Raw genomic sequence first — 20,488 nt, forward strand, 5'->3', positions numbered from 1 at the left:
ATGCAGGTGAACTTGCAGGAGTGGCAGCAGAAGGGTCCGTGGGTGCGTCTCGGGGTGGCTCGGTAGCAGCCCGGGATTCGGCCGGCGTTGAGTGCGTTGAGTGCGTTGAGTGCGTTGAGTTCAGTGGCGTCGTAGGTCCGGCGGGTGGGCTGGTGTCTGCGGGAGCCAGTGGTCCTGGCCCTGGGCGTGGTCCAGGCGCGGACGGGCGAGACGGGCTTACCTTTGGCGCACCTTCGGCGCTCAATCGGCGCTCCCGCTGCGCGCGTCCGCTGCACGGTCGCTCTGGGGGCGTCATAAGAAGGGAGTCGGGAGGGAGGGTCCGCTGGGAGGCAGGAGCGTGGTATCCAATCGGCTGGCGTGGGGACGGGGCCGCAGGCAGCGGCGGGAAAAATGGGTGCAAGCTAGGCGGGCGGCCCTGCCGCGGCTGGGGCGCTGAAATCGGCGTCGGCGCAGAGCGGCATTGAGCACAGATAGCAGGAGGCTCAGGAAGGCTCAGGAAGCAGGAGAGATGAGGAGCGTGGGGGCGACCAGGCCGAAGGCGCAGTGGTCGCTCCCGAGTGGCAGACTAGGGGGCATATTATCAAGCCTGTGCGCTAAAATTATCACCGCTTTATCGGCCGAAAACGGCCGATAAAGCGGCGATAATGGGCTTGATAATATGCTCTATGGAATTCCAATTGAAGCACATGTTAGATGTGAAGACATCTAACATGGGCTTCGATTGGAATTCCACAGAGCATATTATCAAGCCCATTATCGCCGCTTTATCGGCCGTTTTCGGCCGATAAAGCGGCGATAATTTTAGCGCACAGGCTTGATAATATGCCCCTAGGTCCCCTTAAGAAAGGAGCCGGGAGGGAGGGTCCACTGGGAGGCGGGAGCGTGGTATCCAATCGGCTGGCATGGGGGCGGGGCTGCAGGCAGGCAGCGGCGGGAAAAACTGGTGCAGGCTAGGCAGGCGGCCCTGCGGCAGCTGGGGCGCTGAAATCGGCGTCGGCGCAGAGCGGCGTTGAGCACAGGCAGCAGGAGGCTCAGGAAGACTCAGGAAGCAGGAGAGGTGAGGAGCGTGGTGGCGACCAGGCCGAAGGCGCAGTGGTCGCTCCGAAGGCACAGTGGTATTTTAATGATGTGGATGGTCATGGTCCTTGAACTGAAAAAGTATCATGAATATCTTACAATAATGTTTACCATGTAATTGTAAGTCTAGACTATAATCATGAGAAGATTGCTTTTCTGGATGTAGGGTCTCTCCTTAAATTCTATACTTGTCTCAGGAAAGAAGGTGACTGCTGCTTCAGGCTTACGGGTTTAAAAACATTTGTTTAAAGTATATCGTGGGAATCATCATATGGTATAAAGTTGTTCAAAAGAAATTATGCTCTATGCTTTGTTTTAAAGAAATCTTTGAATTTTAAGTGATGCTCTAAAATAAAAATCTTAAGATAATAATTAGCAATCTGGAAAAAGTTATGGTAATTAATATTCCTGTTGGAACAATAAATAGTCAAGGCAAAATTAGTTGATTATTTAGTTAAGTAAAACCTTAACAATAATAAAAAATAAAGGAAAATATAAAACGATCAATAATATCCGCCAATTTTTAAAACATAACATCAGTTTGTTGCTGACCACTATATTAAGCACTGTTGATTGAACATTCTTGAATCATTACCCAGAATCCCAGTCTATTTACACTGATGGAATTTCAAACGTTTCAGCTGTTCACGGTTGAGTATACGGACCTAGTTTGTGGTTAAGAATTTAAGTCACTTGCATGACTTATGAGGAAACATGATTACCACCTTCTAACTAGATATTTTTTATTCTGTTTTCCGGGCCTGCTTATAGGAGTCAAGGTATTTTACCAATTTGCAATTTAATTGAGGATCCGAGGGGTCTAGCCCTGTAATTATTTCAGCTCCAGGTCTTGATACCTCTAGCAATTAAAGCTTTTCTAAGTAAAGTGACTTGTGCATTATGAAGTTTGGGGCATGTGCTATATTGCTCTAGATGGTTTTGTCTGTTATCTATAAAAAAAAACAGACATTTATAACTTGTTACTTCCTCTATCTGGTTGCCCTCCAGCCAGATATTCTGCTTGATTCTTCGATGATTTCCAATCAGCATTGTTTTAGTTTTTGTTGTCTTTATTTCTGATTTGTCAGATGAAATATTTTCCAAGATTTCTTTGAGAGCTCTTCAGAGGCTGGTACTAGTTAGGCTCATTAACACCACGTTGTCTGTTTACGAGAGATGTGTTAATAATAATTTACCTATTTGCAGGGGGTGGGAATTGATGCAGTTGAGCCTTTGAGCTATGCCAGACATAAACAAATTGAAAATGTGCGGCGCCAATACGCAACCTTGTTTGGGGCCTTTAGTTGTAGGCAGGTTCCTGCATAGTCTAGAACAATAAACAGGTTTGAGATGGACAGATTTAACAATGGTCATCATCTAAAATTGGTCACAATTGACTAATCTTAGAATGACAAACAGTGGTTTTAAATGTCTAATTTGTTTTGTATGCAAATAGAAACAAATAGAAAGGAAGAAGAAGCAGCATGCAAGTATGATACTGTAACATTGGACCATAGAATTCGGCTCTACCTTGGAGGACTTTACTGGTTAAAGAAAAATAATTTACTTTCTTTATAGTTATACTAGCAGCCCGTCCGGGTATGAATGGCTGCCGGTCAGTAGTATATTGTTTTGTAGGATTTCGTTTTGATAGCATTTCTTATCTGTGACAGGCCTGTGAAATGCTACGATTCACAGTGCACTGCTGATGCACTTAAGAGTGCGCGTTCAGTAGTGTGTGAACTCGAGTTTCCCTACTTTATTTTTCCTTGCAATATTATATAGCGCGAACTCGACAACATTACATGAGCTCAATTTACATTACAGAAGAACACATTCATTTGTGGTACGCACGGGGAGACAAAGCTATTTGCCTGGAATCACAGGATGTTGAGCTGATGCCGAGATTCGAACGTAGCTCCCCAGCTCTAAAGTTGGCTATTCTAGAACTTGTGGCGGTAGGTGTGTCTAAAAGTGTATGTCGGTGCTGGCCATCAATGAGAGAGACCTGTGCATTTTTCAAATGGGTGGAGTATGTTGCTGGAGATGTGGGCCGCCGTGCCACCAATGTACTTACCCGGGGAGGGTAAACACCCTTCATTCCGCAACTTTCTTTCCGCATACCATGACTCTGCATACTTTCATTATGAAGTACCATGACTCCGCAATGCCATTATAATGCATGGCATTACATTTTATATGCTTTTACCATGCATACATTTACAACGAAATTTGTTGTAATGTATGAATGATAAAAGCATGTTTTTTTTAAATGTTTGAATAAGGTAAGTATGGGTATAGGGGTATATGTTTTGGGGTATTTGGGTATTTTAAGGGTTAAACTATAGTTTTGGGTTATGGGGTACAGGGGTAGTTTTAGGGTTTAGGGATAGGTATGGGATTTGGGGTACAGGGGTATTTTTGGGTTCAGGGCTAGGTTTGGGTTTTGGGGTATAGGGGTATAGGGGTATTTTAGAGTTCAGGGGTAGGTTTGGGTTGTGGGGTACAGGGTTATTTTTAGGGTTCCGGGCGGGGTTTGGGTTTTGGGGTACAGGGGTATTTTAAGGGTTCAGGGCTAGGTTTGGGTTTTGGGGTACAGGGGTATTTTTATGGTTCAGGGCTACGTTTGGGTTTTGGGGTACAGGGTATTTTAGGGTACAGGGGTTGGTTTGGGTTTTGGGGTACAGAGTTATTTTTAGGGTTCAGGGCGAGATTTGGGTTTTGGGGTACAGGTGTATTTTTAGGCTTCAGGGGTAGGTTTGGGGTTTGGGGTACAAGGGTATTTTAAGGGTTCAGGGCTAGGGTTGGGTTTTGGGGTACAGGCGTAATTTAGGGTTCAGGGGTTGGTTTGAGTTTTGGGGTACAGTGGTATTTTTAGGGTTCAGGGCTAGGTTTAGGTTTGGGGGTACAGGGGTATTTTTAGGGTTCAGGGCTAGGTTTGGGGTTTTGGGTACAGGGGTATTTTTAGGGTTTAGGGATAAGTTTGGGTTTTGGAGTACAGGGTATATTTATAGGGTTAAGATGGGTTAGTGTCTAAGGGTGTTGGGGTATTGATTATGGGGTACAGGGGTATTTAAAGGGAGAAGGGTGGGATTAGCACACAATATGAGACATGGCATGAAGGGCGGAACGTACCATACGCTCCCAGCGTTTGCCACGCGCCCAGCACACACCTACAGCACAACGCAGACACGCCCACAAGGGACTATTTTGCTGGCACGGTTCTTTTACTTTTTAAATGTATATGGTAGGCATCTGCATAGCCTATGTCCTTCTGCTGCAACTGCCCTTTCCAACACTGTATTGGGTGTTGTGATTGGTGCTGTGGTTCCTGAGATTACCCGCCTCGAACGTTTGGGCTCTCTCTTTATTATCTTAGTATGGACTTAAAGACTGGGGTATGTAGAACCGCCAAAACATAACTAATGTTTATAAAACCAATGGGAGCTGAACATGGTATTTTCATGTAGAATGGTGAGGGTAACACTGCCCAGAGATTAGATGAATAACCATTGGAATCCAAGATTGATGCGTAAAAGTAGTTCAGAGAGTTGGGGGTCGACAATATAGGGGTTGACTCAACTCTTGGGTAATTATTTGTAATTAGACTTTTTTCACCACCAACAGGCAGCTGGACAAAAAGATCTCCGCCAAAGAGCCCCTCTTTGAGGTGAGCCCGTCGGGGATTGCACCGCCTCCCCGATGAGGAGCAACCGCCGATGGTGAAGCATGACATCCCTCGGGGTGTGTGAGGCAAACATGTCCAACTTAATGGATGCCCAAGGGTGTTAATATACACCTTCGGTACAGCCAGTCTCCCTTTAATACTTACCAGGAACAGTTCAGCACCTCCCGTTTGTTGTTTACGTGTTCTGTACACGGGCACACGCTGATACTGGACCTTCCACCCCCTCTTGAGGTGGTAATTGGTGCCCGTTTGATCAACAGATCACTCTCCCTCTTGTTTGATGACTACTCATGCACGGTGAAAACTGTGGGAGTTATACCGGTGGGTTAGATTGTTCATATCCCCCAACCTGTGACTAACCAATTGGTGAATCACACTCCTTACCCATTGTGGGTAACCAACCTTTTTTCGACCTCTTCTTCTCACCCCCTCCACCTGACTAGTACACAATGGAAGGTCAGGGTCTTAGCTTTGGTGAGGAAGACGCAGCTGCTATTATGAGAACTCCGTCACTCTTTGGTATAGACGTGGAAACACCTTCAGGAAGCAACACCACCGAGTGGCAAACTTTGTCAGACTTAAAACGCGAATGGATTAGGATCACGATACATGGAGCTATGATGGCGCAATATTTCAAAGCTAAAATTGCACCTACCGGCCTAATAGTAAAAAACTTCCCGAGGATATTCTGGGAAGATGGACAATTCAAGATTGAGTGGTCTCAAGTGGCATGGAAATGCACCCACGACCTTTTGATCCTCATCGTCAATACTGCCAAACGACTAGCAGACGCACTACTAGTCCGTATCCAGGAAGCTGAGGCAGCGTTAAAGACCACAGCCCAGAACACGGGCTTTAAAACTAAATTAGCCGAACTTAATAAAGAAATGGCAGAACACAAGGAGTACTTAATGAATCAAAAAGTGGCAAAGCTCCAAAAGGATATTAAAAGATTCTCCAAGGAGAAGGTCTATCCATACCTGAAAGACGATTACGTACCTCCAGGAACTAACTACAACTCAGACTCTAGCACAACTTCGTATAGGCGGGTTCTAACAGTGGTTCTGAGAGTAGTGACAAGAATGATACAACTAACATACCACCCAGGGCCAAAAGAGGCAGGGGACGAGGACAACAAAACCTTCACAACTATCCTAACTTTCCCCACCAAGGGCAACCCATGGGTCCTCCGTTTTGGCAATATCCTCAATTTCAGCCATTCCAACCACCGTTTGCTCCACAATACCCACCTTTCTTTGTGCCCCAAGGATCTGCACGCCCCCCTTTTTTAGGCAGAGGCTGGGGCAGAGGGCGCGGGCGAAAGCGAGGCAACGCCTCAGAGAAGAAAGTACAGTGGGAGGACACACGCCCCCACGGAATGGACACCCGGAGCACGAACAGGTCAGGGCCAAAATGAGCCTTGTGGTCAACCTGTCGGATCGCATCCTGACCGAGAATGAGGAGCAAGTCCTCCAAAGAGGACTGGGCTTTGTCCCCACACCAAAAATCGACCGATTTAACCAGACAAGGGAGATTCAATCTTTTTTCAGAAAGGTCAGACTCAAGGCTTTTTTTGAAGGAAAAGCACCCGAACCAACTCAAGACTCAGGTCTGCACAACCCTTCTATATTTACACCACACAACGGGATGGTTCCCAATGAGGTCCTTACCTTTGAACAGGCGGTACTTAAAGACATTGACACCCTTGGTAGACCAACAAGCTATTCCAATATTTCACGTAAAGAAATGGAGGTGCTAAAATCACTGGCAGACGACCCCCTCATTACCATTAAACAAGCTGACAAAGGCGGAGCCACTGTCCTAATGAACACCAAAGATTATGAACTTGAATGCCTCAGACAACTTAATGATGACCGGTACTACACCCCAATACTGGGTGATCCAACCCCACGCCTGCAAACAACGATTACAGGCCTAGTGGAAACTGCCGAATGTGAGCAATGGATAAGTAAAAAGGAGGCCGAATTTTTGAACCAGAAGAACCCTAGGGTCCCTTACTTCTACATACTACCTAAAATTCATAAGGGGACAAGACCAGTCCCGGGGAGACCTATAGTGTCGGGTATTGACTCGGTACTGGAGCCTCTCTCCAAATTTTGCGACCACTTCTTGCAACCCTTGGTGAGAGGCATCCCTTCCTACATTCAGGACACTGGTGATGTATTACGGCATCTAAACTTAATCGAAGACACGAGACAAATTGACCTTTTGATTACCCTAGATGTTGAAGCCCTTTATACGAACATCCCACAAAGGGCTACACTACTGGTAATCGAGTCACGCCTGACAATGGAGGAATGGGACTCTAACACCCCTCCTGCATTCATTATGGAGTGCGCTACACTGGCACTCACTGAAAACTTTTTTGAATTCAAGGGACAGTTCTTTCACCAGACCCAGGGAACCTCGATGGGCAGCACTTTTGCCCCGTCGGTGGCATGTCTGTATATGGCCGACTTCGAGGACAGATTCATTCATCACCACTCTAACCCATTTTTGGCCAATATCACAATGTGGAAGCGCTTCATTGACGATATCCTCATCTTATGGTCAGGTCGCCCTAACTCACATGAGGCTTTCTTCGTATGGGTCAACTCACTCAACCCATATCTCCGGTTCACCATGTCTTCCTCACCTAAGGAGATCGCCTTCCTCGACCTAACAGTACAACTGCTAGAGGGTAGACTCCAGACAACAATGTTTAGGAAACCTACAGATCGAAACAGTCTGTTACATTTCGAGAGCCACCATCCTAAAGCCTTACGGTCCAATTTGCCTTTCGGACAATTCCTCCGGATTAGGCGAAACTGCAGTAACATCGCAGACTACAAGAAAGAATCCACCCTACTGTCAAGAAATCTACTAGACAGAGGCTATCCAAAAGGAGATGTTATGAAAGCCAAAAAAAGGGCGAGAAATAACAACAGGGAAGCACTCCTGGAGAGGCGGGATAAACCACTGATCGATAATCAACCGATCCCCTGTGTCACGACTTTTACCCCACTAGCAACCAAAATCAAAAACACGATCAAGCGCCATTGGGGGATTCTGAACACAGGCGATTTGACCTTTGAACAACCTAGGTTCGCCTTTAAAAGGTCACAAAATGTGAAGGATATCCTCATACATACTAGACCTAAGACCATTAAGAAAAACTCCCAACAGACCTTATGGAACTTGCCACCGGTCACCGGTCACTACCCATGCGGCAACTGCGGGGTCTGTAAATACACTACCCCCCAGAAAACAATACAGCTCACTGACACCTTTAAATGGGTAATCCAGGGCCACACAAATTGCAACACCACCCACTGCATCTATATGCTAACTTGCCCGTGTGGTCTCAAATACATTGGGATGACAACACGTGCGATCAAGACAAGGATCACTGAACACCGCAGCAATTTTCGGTGCAAGAAAACGCACACCAAGATGTGTAAACACTACTTGGAAAACCAACATAGCGCCGACTGCATAAGATGGGTGATCCTCGAGGCAAGTCCAAATTGCCCTAAAAATGCATTGTTCCGCAAAGAACAGAGGTGGGTACACCGCCTCTCCACAGACAGACAATGGCTAAATGAGGATATCCCCTGGCACTCTCTGTAAACATACAACCCTTGGTTTACTACCTGTCTACACTGTATCCATCAACATGAGGTCGTATTCCTACAACACCACTCCATCATGGCCGTCATGACCCAGTTTACCACGTGACCTACACAGTGGGCGTCTACTGACGCAACCTGATGACGGGTCTACCTATAAATATCCCACGCCCCCTTGTTTCAATACCTATTCGAGCTCGGCGGTGATGGGTAGGTGACTCTACACGGACACGAGTAACTTGAGGTAAGACCATATAGCTTCCGATATGCTCAGATTCTAGGTGTAACGATACCTAGACCCTCCATAACCCTCAGTTCCTTCTCCCTAGCCTGATCTATAGGCAATCCCTGTTGTACCGACCCGCCGACAACTCAGGTGGTCATTAATCCAAGACCTTTAGGTGAGTTTATAATAAACCTGGTCACGACTTGCCATTTTTCTGATCCGAGTTCTCTCCTAGAGATAACAGTTGCGTTTTTAACTATTGTTTTTAATCACAACGCACCCACCACGAACATAAGGTATAAGAGTGTTCATGAGACTAGGCACTCCTTATACATCACAGGCATGTTCGTGTTTGTGTGACACTCCACACACCACCATCACTTCACTGCACTGATATGCTAGATTGGCTGGTACCACAGATAAATGTGTATATCATAATTGATACTTGCTTTAATTGTTTCTTTTATCTCCATCCTTCAGGCATGGGATTTCCCGAGGTAAACCATTTGAGATTCATGACACTAGCATGTTTCCTTTTTAAACTCTTCACACATAATTTCACTAGGTCCTGACGAATCGCGGGAAATCCCCAAGCGAGAAACATGTTGACCGACCTTCACACTAGTCTTGTTTTGGGACACGCCACGTAACTCCTCGTGACCCAACAAGCTAATTACACCTTTTAATGGTGGTAGTAGGACCTCCAGAATAAAGTTTTTTCCGGGACCCGCTACTACTTTTTAAACTACACTTTTCTAGTTCAGGATACTGATTGCCCTGGCCCACATACCCGCACTTCACCAACAGGCAGCTGGACAAAAAGATCTCCGCCAAAGAGCCCCTCTTTGAGGTGAGCCCGTCGGGGATTGCACCGCCTCCCCGACGAGGAGCAACCGCCGATGATGAAGCATGACATCCCTCGGGGTGTGTGAGGCAAACATGTCCAACTTAATGGATGGCCAAGGGTGTTAATATACACCTTCGGTACAGCCAGTCTCCCTTTAATACTTACCAGGAACAGTTCAGCACCTCCCGTTTGTTGTTTACGTGTTCTGTACACGGGCACACGCTGATACTGGACCTTCCACCCCCTCTTGAGGTGGTAATTGGTGCCCGTTTGATCAACAGATCACTCTCCCTCTTGTTTGATGACTACTCATGCACGGTGAAAACCGTGGGAGTTATACAGGTGGGTTAGATTGTTCATATCCCCCAACCTGTGACTAACCAATTGGTGAATCACACTCCTTACCCATTGTGGGTAACCAACCTTTTTTCGACCTCTTCTTCTCACCCCCTCCACCTGACTAGTACACAATGGAAGGTCAGGGTCTTATCTTTGGTGAGGAAGACGCAGCTGCTATTATGAGAACTCCGTCACTCTTTGGTATAGACGTGGAAACACCTTCAGGAAGCAACACCACCGAGTGGCAAACTTTGTCAGACTTAAAACGCGAATGGATTAGGATCACGATACATGGAGCTATGATGGCGCAATATTTCAAAGCTAAAATTGCACCTAACGGCCTAATAGTAAAAAACTTCCCGAGGATATTCTGGGAAGATGGACAATTCAAGATTGAGTGGTCTCAAGTGGCATGGAAATGCACCCACAACCTTTTGATCCTCATCGTCAATACTGCCAAACGACTAGCAGACGCACTACTAGTCCGTATCCAGGAAGCTGAGGCTGCGTTAAAGACCACAGCCCAGAACACGGGCTTTAAAACTAAATTAGCCGAACTTAATAAAAAAATGGAAGAACACAAGGAGTACTTAATGAATCAAAAAGTGGCAAAGCTCCAAAAGGATATTAAAAGATTCTCCAAGGAGAAAGTCTATCCATACCTGAAAGACGATTACGTACCTCCAGGAACTAACTACAACTCAGACTCTAGCACAACTTCGTCTAGGCGGGGTTCTAACAGTGGTTCTGAGAGTAGTGACGACGATGATACAACTAACATACCACCCAGGGCCAAAAGAGGCAGGGGACGAGGACAACAAAACCTCCACAACTATCCTAACTTTCCCCACCAAGGGCAACCCATGGGTCCTCCGTTTTGGCAATATCCTCAATTTCAGCCATTCCAACCACCGTTTGCTCCACAATACCCACCTTTCTTTGCGCCCCAAGGATCTGCACGCCCCCCCTTTTTAGGCAGAGGCTGGGGCAGAGGGCGCGGGCGAAAGCGAGGCAACGCCTCAGAGAAGAAAGTACAGTGGGAGGACACACGCCCCCATGGAATGGACACCCGGAGCACGAACAGGTCAGGGCCAAAATGAGCCTTGTGGTCAACCTGTCGGATCGCATCCTGACCGAGAATGAGGAGCAAGTCCTCCAAAGAGGACTGGGCTTTGTCCCCACACCAAAAATCAACCGATTTAACCAGACAAGGGAGATTCAATCTTTTTTCAGAAAGGTCAGACTCAAGGCTTTTTTTGAAGGAAAAGCACCCGAACCAACTCAAGACTCAGGTCTGCACAACCCTTCTATATTTACACCACACAACGGGATGGTTCCCAATGAGGTCCTTACCTTTGAACAGGCGGTACTTAAAGACATTGACACCCTTGGTAGACCAACAAGCTATTCCAATATTTCACGTAAAGAAATGGAGGTGCTAAAATCACTGGCAGACGACCCCCTCATTACCATTAAACAAGCTGACAAAGGCGGAGCCACTGTCCTAATGAACACCAAAGATTATGAACTTGAATGCCTCAGACAACTTAATGATGACCGGTACTACACCCCAATACTGGGTGATCCAACCCCACGCCTGCAAACAACGATTACAGGCCTAGTGGAAACTGCCGAATGTGAGCAATGGATAAGTAAAAAGGAGGCCGAATTTTTGAACCAGAAGAACCCTAGGGTCCCCTACTTCTACATACTACCTAAAATTCATAAGGGGACAAGACCAGTCCCGGGGAGACCTATAGTGTCGGGTATTGACTCGGTACTGGAGCCTCTCTCCAAATTTTGTGACCACTTCTTGCAACCCTTGGTGAGAGGCATCCCTTCCTACATTCAGGACTCTGGTGATGTATTACGGCATCTAAACTCAATCGAAGACACGAGACAAATTGACCTTTTGATTACCCTAGATGTTGAAGCCCTTTATACGAACATCCCACAAAGGGCTACCCTAGAGGTAATCGAGTCACGCCTGACAATGGAGGAATGGGACTCTAACACCCCTCCTGCATTCATTATGGAGTGCGCTACACTGGCACTCACTGAAAACTTTTTTGAATTCAAGGGACAGTTCTTTCACCAGACCCAGGGAACCTCGATGGGCAACACTTTTGCCCCGTCGGTGGCATGTCTGTATATGGCCGACTTCGAGGACAGATTCATTCATCACCACTCTAACCCATTTTTGGCCAATATCACAATGTGGAAGCGCTTCATTGACGATATCCTCATCTTATGGTCAGGTCGCCCTAACTCACATGAGGCTTTCTTCGTATGGGCCAACTCACTCAACCCATATCTCCGGTTCACCATGTCTTCCTCACCTAAGGAGATCGCCTTCCTCGACCTAACAGTACAACTGCTAGAGGGTAGACTCCAGACAACAATGTTTAGGAAACCTACAGATCGAAACAGTCTGTTACATTTCGAGAGCCACCATCCTAAAGCCTTACGGTCCAATTTGCCTTTCGGACAATTCCTCCGGATTAGGCGAAACTGCAGTAACATCGCAGACTACAAGAAAGAATCCACCCTACTGTCAAGAAATCTACTAGACAGAGGCTATCCAAAAGGAGATGTTATGAAAGCCAAAAAATGGGCGAGAAATAACAACAGGGAAGCACTCCTGGAGAGGCGGGATAAACCACTGATCGATAATCAACCGATCACCTGTGTCACGACTTTTACCCCACTATCAACCAAAATCAAAAACACGATCAAGCGCCATTGGGGGATTCTGAACACAGGCGATTTGACCTTTGAACAACCTAGGTTCGCCTTTAAAAGGTCACAAAATGTGAAGGATATCCTCATACATACTAGACCTAAGACCATTAAGAAAAGCTCCCAACAGACCTTATGGAACTTGCCACCGGTCACCGGTCACTACCCATGCGGCAACTGCGGGGTCTGTAAATACACTACCCCCCAGAAAACAATACAGCTCACTGACACCTTTAAATGGGTAATCCAGGGCCACACAAATTGCAACACCACCCACTGCATCTATATGCTAACTTGCCCGTGTGGTCTCAAATACATTGGGATGACAACACGTGCAATCAAGACAAGGATCACTGAACACCGCAGCAATTTTCGGTGCAAGAAAACGCACACCAAGATGTGTAAACACTACTTGGAAAACCAACATAGCGCCGACTGCATAAGATGGGTGATCCTCGAGGCAAGTCCAAATTGCCCTAAAAATGCATTGTTCCGCAAAGAACAAAGGTGGGTACACCGCCTCTCCACAGACAGACAAGGGCTAAATGAGGATATCCCCTGGCACTCTCTGTAAACATACAACCCTTGGTTTACTACCTGTCTACACTGTATCCATCAACATGAGGTCGTATTCCTACAACACCACTCCATCATGGCCGTCATGACCCAGTTTACCACGTGACCTACACAGTGGGCGTCTACTGACGCAACCTGATGACGGGTCTACCTATAAATATCCCACGCCCCCTTGTTTCAATACCTATTCGAGCTCGGCGGTGATGGGTAGGTGACTCTACACGGACACGGGTAACTTGAGGTAAGACCATATAGCTTCCGATATGCTCAGATTCTAGGTGTAACGATACCTAGACCCTCCATAACCCTCAGTTCCTTCTCCCTAGCCTGATCTATAGGCAATCCCTGTTGTACCGACCCGCCGACAACTCAGGTGGTCATTAATCCAAGACCTTTAGGTGAGTTTATAATAAACCTGGTCACGACTTGCCATTTTTCTGATCCGAGTTCTCTCCTAGAGATAACAGTTGTGTTTTTAACTATTGTTTTTAATCACAACGCACCCACCACGAACATAAGGTATAAGAGTGTTCACGAGACTAGGCACTCCTTATACATCACAGGCATGTTCGTGTTTGTGTGACACTCCACACACCACCATCACTTCACTGCACTGATATGCTAGATTGGCTGGTACCACAGATAAATGTGTATATCATAATTGATACTTGCTTTAATTGTTTCTTTTATCTCCATCCTTCAGGCATAGGATTTCCCCTGAGGTAAACCATTTGAGATTCATGACACTAGCATGTTTCCTTTTTAAACTCTTCACACATAATTTCAGTAGGTCCTGACGAATCGCGGGAAATCCCCAAGCGAGAAACATGTTGACCGACCTTCACACTAGTCTTGTTTTGGGACACGCCACGTAACTCCTCGTGACCCAACAAGCTAATTACACCTTTTAATGGTGGTAGTAGGACCTCCAGAATAAAGTTTTTTCCGGGACCCGCTACTACTTTTTAAACTACACTTTTCTAGTTCAGGATACTGATTGCCCTGGCCACATACCCGCACTTCACCAACAGGCAGCTGGACAAAAAGATCTCCGCCAAAGAGCCCCTCTTTGAGGTGAGCCCGTCGGGGATTGCACCGCCTCCCCGACGAGGAGCAACCGCCGATGATGAAGCATGACTTCCCTCGGGGTGTGTGAGGCAAACATGTCCAACTTAATGGATGCCCAAGGGTGTTAATATACACCTTCGGTACAGCCAGTCTCCCTTTAATACTTACCAGGAACAGTTCAGCACCTCCCGTTTGTTGTTTACGTGTTCTGTACACGGGCACACGCTGATACTGGACCTTCCACCCCCTCTTGAGGTGGTAATTGGTGCCCGTTTGATCAACAGATCACTCTCCCTCTTGTTTGATGACTACTCATGCACGGTGAAAACCGTGGGAGTTATACCGGTGGGTTAGATTGTTCATATCCCCCAACCTGTGACTAACCAATTGGTGAATCACACTCCTTACCCATTGTGGGTAACCAACCTTTTTTCGACCTCTTCTTCTCACCCCCTCCACCTGACTAGTACACAATGGAAGGTCAGGGTCTTAGCTTTGGTGAGGAAGACGCAGCTGCTATTATGAGAACTCCGTCACTCTTTGGTATAGACGTGAAAACACCTTCAGGAAGCAACACCACCGAGTGGCAAACTTTGTCAGACTTAAAACGCGAATGGATTAGGATCACGATACATGGAGCTATGATGGCGTAATATTTCAAAGCTAAAATTACACCTAACGGCCTAATAGTAAAAAACTTCCCGAGGATATTCTGGGAAGATGGACAATTCAAGATTGAGTGGTCTCAAGTGGCATGGAAATGCACCCACGACCTTTTGATCCTCATCGTCAATACTGCCAAACGACTAGCAGACGCACTACTAGTCCGTATCCAGGAAGCTGAGGCAGCGTTAAAGACCACAGCCCAGAACACGGGCTTTAAAACTAAATTAGCCGAACTTAATAAAGAAATGGCAGAACACAAGGAGTACTTAATGAATCAAAAAGTGGCAAAGCTCCAAAAGGATATTAAAAGATTCTCCAAGGAGAAGGTCTATCCATACCTGAAAGACGATTACGTACCTCCAGGAACTAACTACAACTCAGACTCTAGCACAACTTCGTCTAGGCGGGGTTCTAACAGTGGTTCTGAGAGTAGTGACGACGATGATACAACTAACATACCACCCAGGGCCAAAAGAGGCAGGGGACGAGGACAACAAAACCTCCACAACTATCCTAACTTTCCCCACCAAGGGCAAACCATGGGTCCTCCGTTTTGGCAATATCCTCAATTTCAGCCATTCCAACCACCGTTTGCTCCACAATACCCACCTTTCTTTGCGCCCCAAGGATCTGCACGCCCCCCTTTTTTAGGCAGAGGCTGGGGCAGAGGGCGCGGGCGAAAGCGAGGCAACGCCTCAGAGAAGAAAGTACAGTGGGAGGACACACGCCCCCACGGAATGGACACCCGGAGCACGAACAGGTCAGGGCCAAAATGAGCCTTGTGGTCAACCTGTCGGATCGCATCCTGACCGAGAATGAGGAGCAAGTCCTCCAAAGAGGACTGGGCTTTGTCCCCACACCAAAAATCGACCGATTTAACCAGACAAGGGAGATTCAATCTTTTTTCAGAAAGGTCAGACTCAAGGCTTTTTTTGAAGGAAAACACCCGAACCAACTCAAGACTCAGGTCTGCACAACCCTTCTATATTTACACCACACAACGGGATGGTTCCCAATGAGGTCCTTACCTTTGAACAGGCGGTACTTAAAGACATTGACACCCTTGGTAGACCAACAAGCTATTCCAATATTTCACGTAAAGAAATGGAGGTGCTAAAATCACTGGCAGACGACCCCCTCATTACCATTAAACAAGCTGACAAAGGCGGAGCTACTGTCCTAATGAACACCAAAGATTATGAACTTGAATGCCTCAGACAACTTAATGATGACCGGTACTACACCCCAATACTGGGTGATCCAACCCCACGCCTGCAAACAACGATTACAGGCCTAGTGGAAACTGCCGAATGTGAGCAATGGATAAGTAAAAAGGAGGCCGAATTTTTGAACCAGAAGAACCCTAGGGTCCCCTACTTCTACATACTACCTAAAATTCATAAGGGGACAAGACCAGTCCCGGGGAGACCTATAGTGTCGGGTATTGACTCGGTACTGGAGCCTCTCTCCAAATTTTGTGACCACTTCTTGCAACCCTTGGTGAGAGGCATCCCTTCCTACATTCAGGACACTGGTGATGTATTACGGCATCTAAACTCAATCGAAGACACGAGACAAATTGACCTTTTGATTACCCTAGATGTTGAAGCCCTTTATACGAACATCCCACAAAGGGCTACACTAGAGGTAATCGAGTCACGCCTGACAATGGAGGAATGGGACTCTAACACCCCTCCTGCATTCATTATGGAGTGCGCTACACTGGCACTCACTGAAAACTTTTTTGAATTCAAGGGACAGTTCTTTCACCAGACCCAGGGAACCTCGATGGGCAGCACTTTTGCCCCGTCGGTGGCATGTCTGTATATGGCCGACTTCGAGGACAGATTCATTCATCACCACTCTAACCCTTTTTTGGCCAATATCACAATGTGGAAGCGCTTCATTGACGATATCCTCATCTTATGGTCAGGTCGCCCTAACTCACATGAGGCTTTCTCCGTATGGGTCAACTCACTCAACCCATATCTCCGGTTCACCATGTCTTCCTCACCTAAGGAGATCGCCTTCCTCGACCTAACAGTACAACTGCTAGAGGGTAGACTCCAGACAACAATGTTTAGGAAACCTACAGATCGAAACAGTCTGTTACATTTCGAGAGCCACCATGCTAAAGCCTTACGGTCCAATTTGCCTTTCGGACAATTCCTCCGGATTAGGCGAAACTGCAGTAACATCGCAGACTACAAGAAAGAATCCACCCTACTGTCAAGAAATCTACTAGACAGAGGCTATCCAAAAGGAGATGTTATGAAAGCCAAAAAACGGGCGAGAAATAACAACAGGGAAGCACTCCTGGAGAGGCGGGATAAACCACTGATCGATAATCAACCGATCACCTGTGTCACGACTTTTACCCCACTATCAACCAAAATCAAAAACACGATCAAGGGCCATTGGGGGATTCTGAACACAGGCGATTTGACCTTTGAACAACCTAGGTTTGCCTTTAAAAGGTCACAAAATGTGAAGGATATCCTCATACATACTAGACCTAAGACCATTAAGAAAAGCTCCCAACAGACCTTATGGAACTTGCCACCGGTCACCGGTCACTACCCATGCGGCAACTGCGGGGTCTGTAAATACACTACCCCCCAGAAAACAATACAGCTCACTGACACCTTTAAATGGGTAATCCAGGGCCACACAAATTGCAACACCACCCACTGCATCTATATGCTAACTTGCCCGTGTGGTCTCAAATACATTGGGATGACAACACGTGCGATCAAGACAAGGATCACTGAACACCGCAGCAATTTTCGGTGCAAGAAAACGCACACCAAGATGTGTAAACACTACTTGGAAAACCAACATAGCGCCGACTGCATAAGATGGGTGATCCTTGAGGCAAGTCCAAATTGCCCTAAAAATGCATTGTTCCGCAAAGAACAAAGGTGGGTACACCGCCTCTCCACAGACAGACAAGGGCTAAATGAGGATATCCCCTGGCACTCTCTGTAAACATACAACCCTTGGTTTACTACCTGTCTACACTGTATCCATCAACATGAGGTCGTATTCCTACAACACCACTCCATCATGGCCGTCATGACCCAGTTTACCACGTGACCTACACAGTGGGCGTCTACTGACGCAACCTGATGACGGGTCTACCTATAAATATCCCACGCCCCCTTGTTTCAATACCTATTCGAGCTCGGCGGTGATGAGTAGGTGACTCTACACGGACACGGGTAACTTGAGGTAAGACCATATAGCTTCCGATATGCTCAGATTCTAGGTGTAACGATACCTAGACCCTCTATAACCCTCAGTTCCTTCTCCCTAGCCTGATCTATAGGCAATCCCTGTTGTACCGACCCGCCGACAACTCAGGTGGTCATTAATCCAAGACCTTTAGGTGAGTTTATAATAAACCTGGTCACGACTTGCCATTTTTCTGATCCGAGTTCTCTCCTAGAGATAACAGTTGCGTTTTTAACTATTGTTTTTAATCACAACGCACCCACCACGAACATAAGGTATAAGAGTGTTCACGAGACTAGGCACTCCTTATACATCACAGGCATGTTCGTGTTTGTGTGACACTCCACACACCACCATCACTTCACTGCACTGATATGCTAGATTGGCTGGTACCACAGATAAATGTGTATATCATAATTGATACTTGCTTTAATTGTTTGTTTTATCTCCATCCTTCAGGCATAGGATTTCCCCTGAGGTAAACCATTTGAGATTCATGACACTAGCATGTTTCCTTTTTAAACTCTTCACACATAATTTCAGTAGGTCCTGACGAATCGCGGGAAATCCCCAAGCGAGAAACATGTTGACCGACCGTCACACTAGTCTTGTTTTGGGACACGCCACGTAACTCCTCGTGACCCAACAAGCTAATTACACCTTTTAATGGTGGTAGTAGGACCTCCAGAATAAAGTTTTTTCCGGGACCCGCTACTACTTTTTAAACTACACTTTTCTAGTTCAGGATACTGATTGCCCTGGCCCACATACCCGCACTTCACCAACAGGCAGCTGGACAAAAAGATCTCCGCCAAAGAGCCCCTCTTTGAGGTGAGCCCGTCGGGGATTGCACCGCCTCCCCGACGAGGAGCAACCGCCGATGATGAAGCATGACATCCCTCGGGGTGTGTGAGGCAAACATGTCCAACTTAATGGATGCCCAAGGGTGTTAATATACACCTTCGGTACAGCCAGTCTCCCTTTAATACTTACCAGGAACAGTTCAGCACCTCCCGTTTGTTGTTTACTTTTTTAAAGTTATCTTTTCCTACAATTTTCATTTAACTTTAAACTATTTCAGTAGATGTTTTAAAACTGGTGAGAGCACAACATGGTATCTAAATATGGAACAATGCGGTAATGTTATATGTGAATGAGATTGAAGATTGTCGGAAGCCAAGAGTGGCATGTAGAACTAGCTCAGAGTAGGCTCTTATGGAAATACACGGTTTGATTCTACGTGTGCGTCAATATTTTAGATCTATGTCGGTGTTTAACTTTTTGCCCTTCAAAATAGCTTTCTCTTTAGATTATCCAACAAGTTGTTATATTTAGTATATTTTAAGTCTACTTAGATGTATTATTTTTAAATACGATCTCACCAAGTTGTATTTGTGTAAGCTGATCTCTCTAAAGTAATTCTCTCCCCCTTCGGGATCTAACCTTGTGATGCTAGAGCTGGTGAGAAAACCATGAGCTGTGAAAAGGATTTCAAAGATGACGCCACAACAGGTAGACCTAAAATTAATATTTGTGTGTTTAGTTATAGATGTGGGTAGCATAAAAAATGTAGGATGTTATCACAATAATAGATTATATGATGAACTTTAAATCTCTATATAGCAGGGTGTAATGCCAAAAAAAGACAAAGACATTATCTTTGAAAATGTTGTACTCTTCTATCGAAGAATAGAGGTATGTAATGTCCATTAAATTTGAGTTTTATTATTTTCGACTTATGTTTAAAAACAGAAAAGGACTTACAAGTATTTCTGCATGTTTTAGAGCTACAAACTGCTCCCTGGCTACATCGGTGGTCCAGAACAGGAACAAGAAAAAATTTAACTCCATGCCCTGGCATAACACTTTTAGGGGCATCTTACCAAGCAATAGCGATATATATCGCTATTGCTTGGTTAGAGACAAAAATGTATCGCCGACCTGCGGCGATTTTTATCGCAGATAAACGTTGGTATTACCAAGGTTTATCGCAAATGCGATAAAAATCGGCCACAATGCATGAATATCGCTGAAAAGTCAGCGATATTCATGCATTACCGAGCTAATGCTCTTAGCCCTGTTATCCACCTCCCATTGGATAACATGGCTAAGAACTGTTCAGGGCAGTTGTTAGCTATTAGAGATATTCGCGCTTAGCGCGAATATCTCCAAAAGTTGGTAATAGGAGATAGCGATGTTAGCGACTGTTTCCAGTCGCTAACATCTTGGCACGCCCACTTTGCATGTCATTAGTGATAAATTTCTCTGACATGCAAAGTGGGGCCCAAGATGGTCGCTATCTCCTACTAGCTGTCGCTAACTGGTGTTAGTGACAGCTAAGTAATAGGGAGATCATTTTATCTCCGCTTTCTTGGCTTTTAAAGCCAAAAAAGCAGAGA

This window comes from Lissotriton vulgaris, chromosome 4_1, assembly GCF_964263255.1.
Source record: "Lissotriton vulgaris chromosome 4_1, aLisVul1.2, whole genome shotgun sequence".
NCBI lineage: Eukaryota > Metazoa > Chordata > Amphibia > Caudata > Salamandridae > Lissotriton > Lissotriton vulgaris.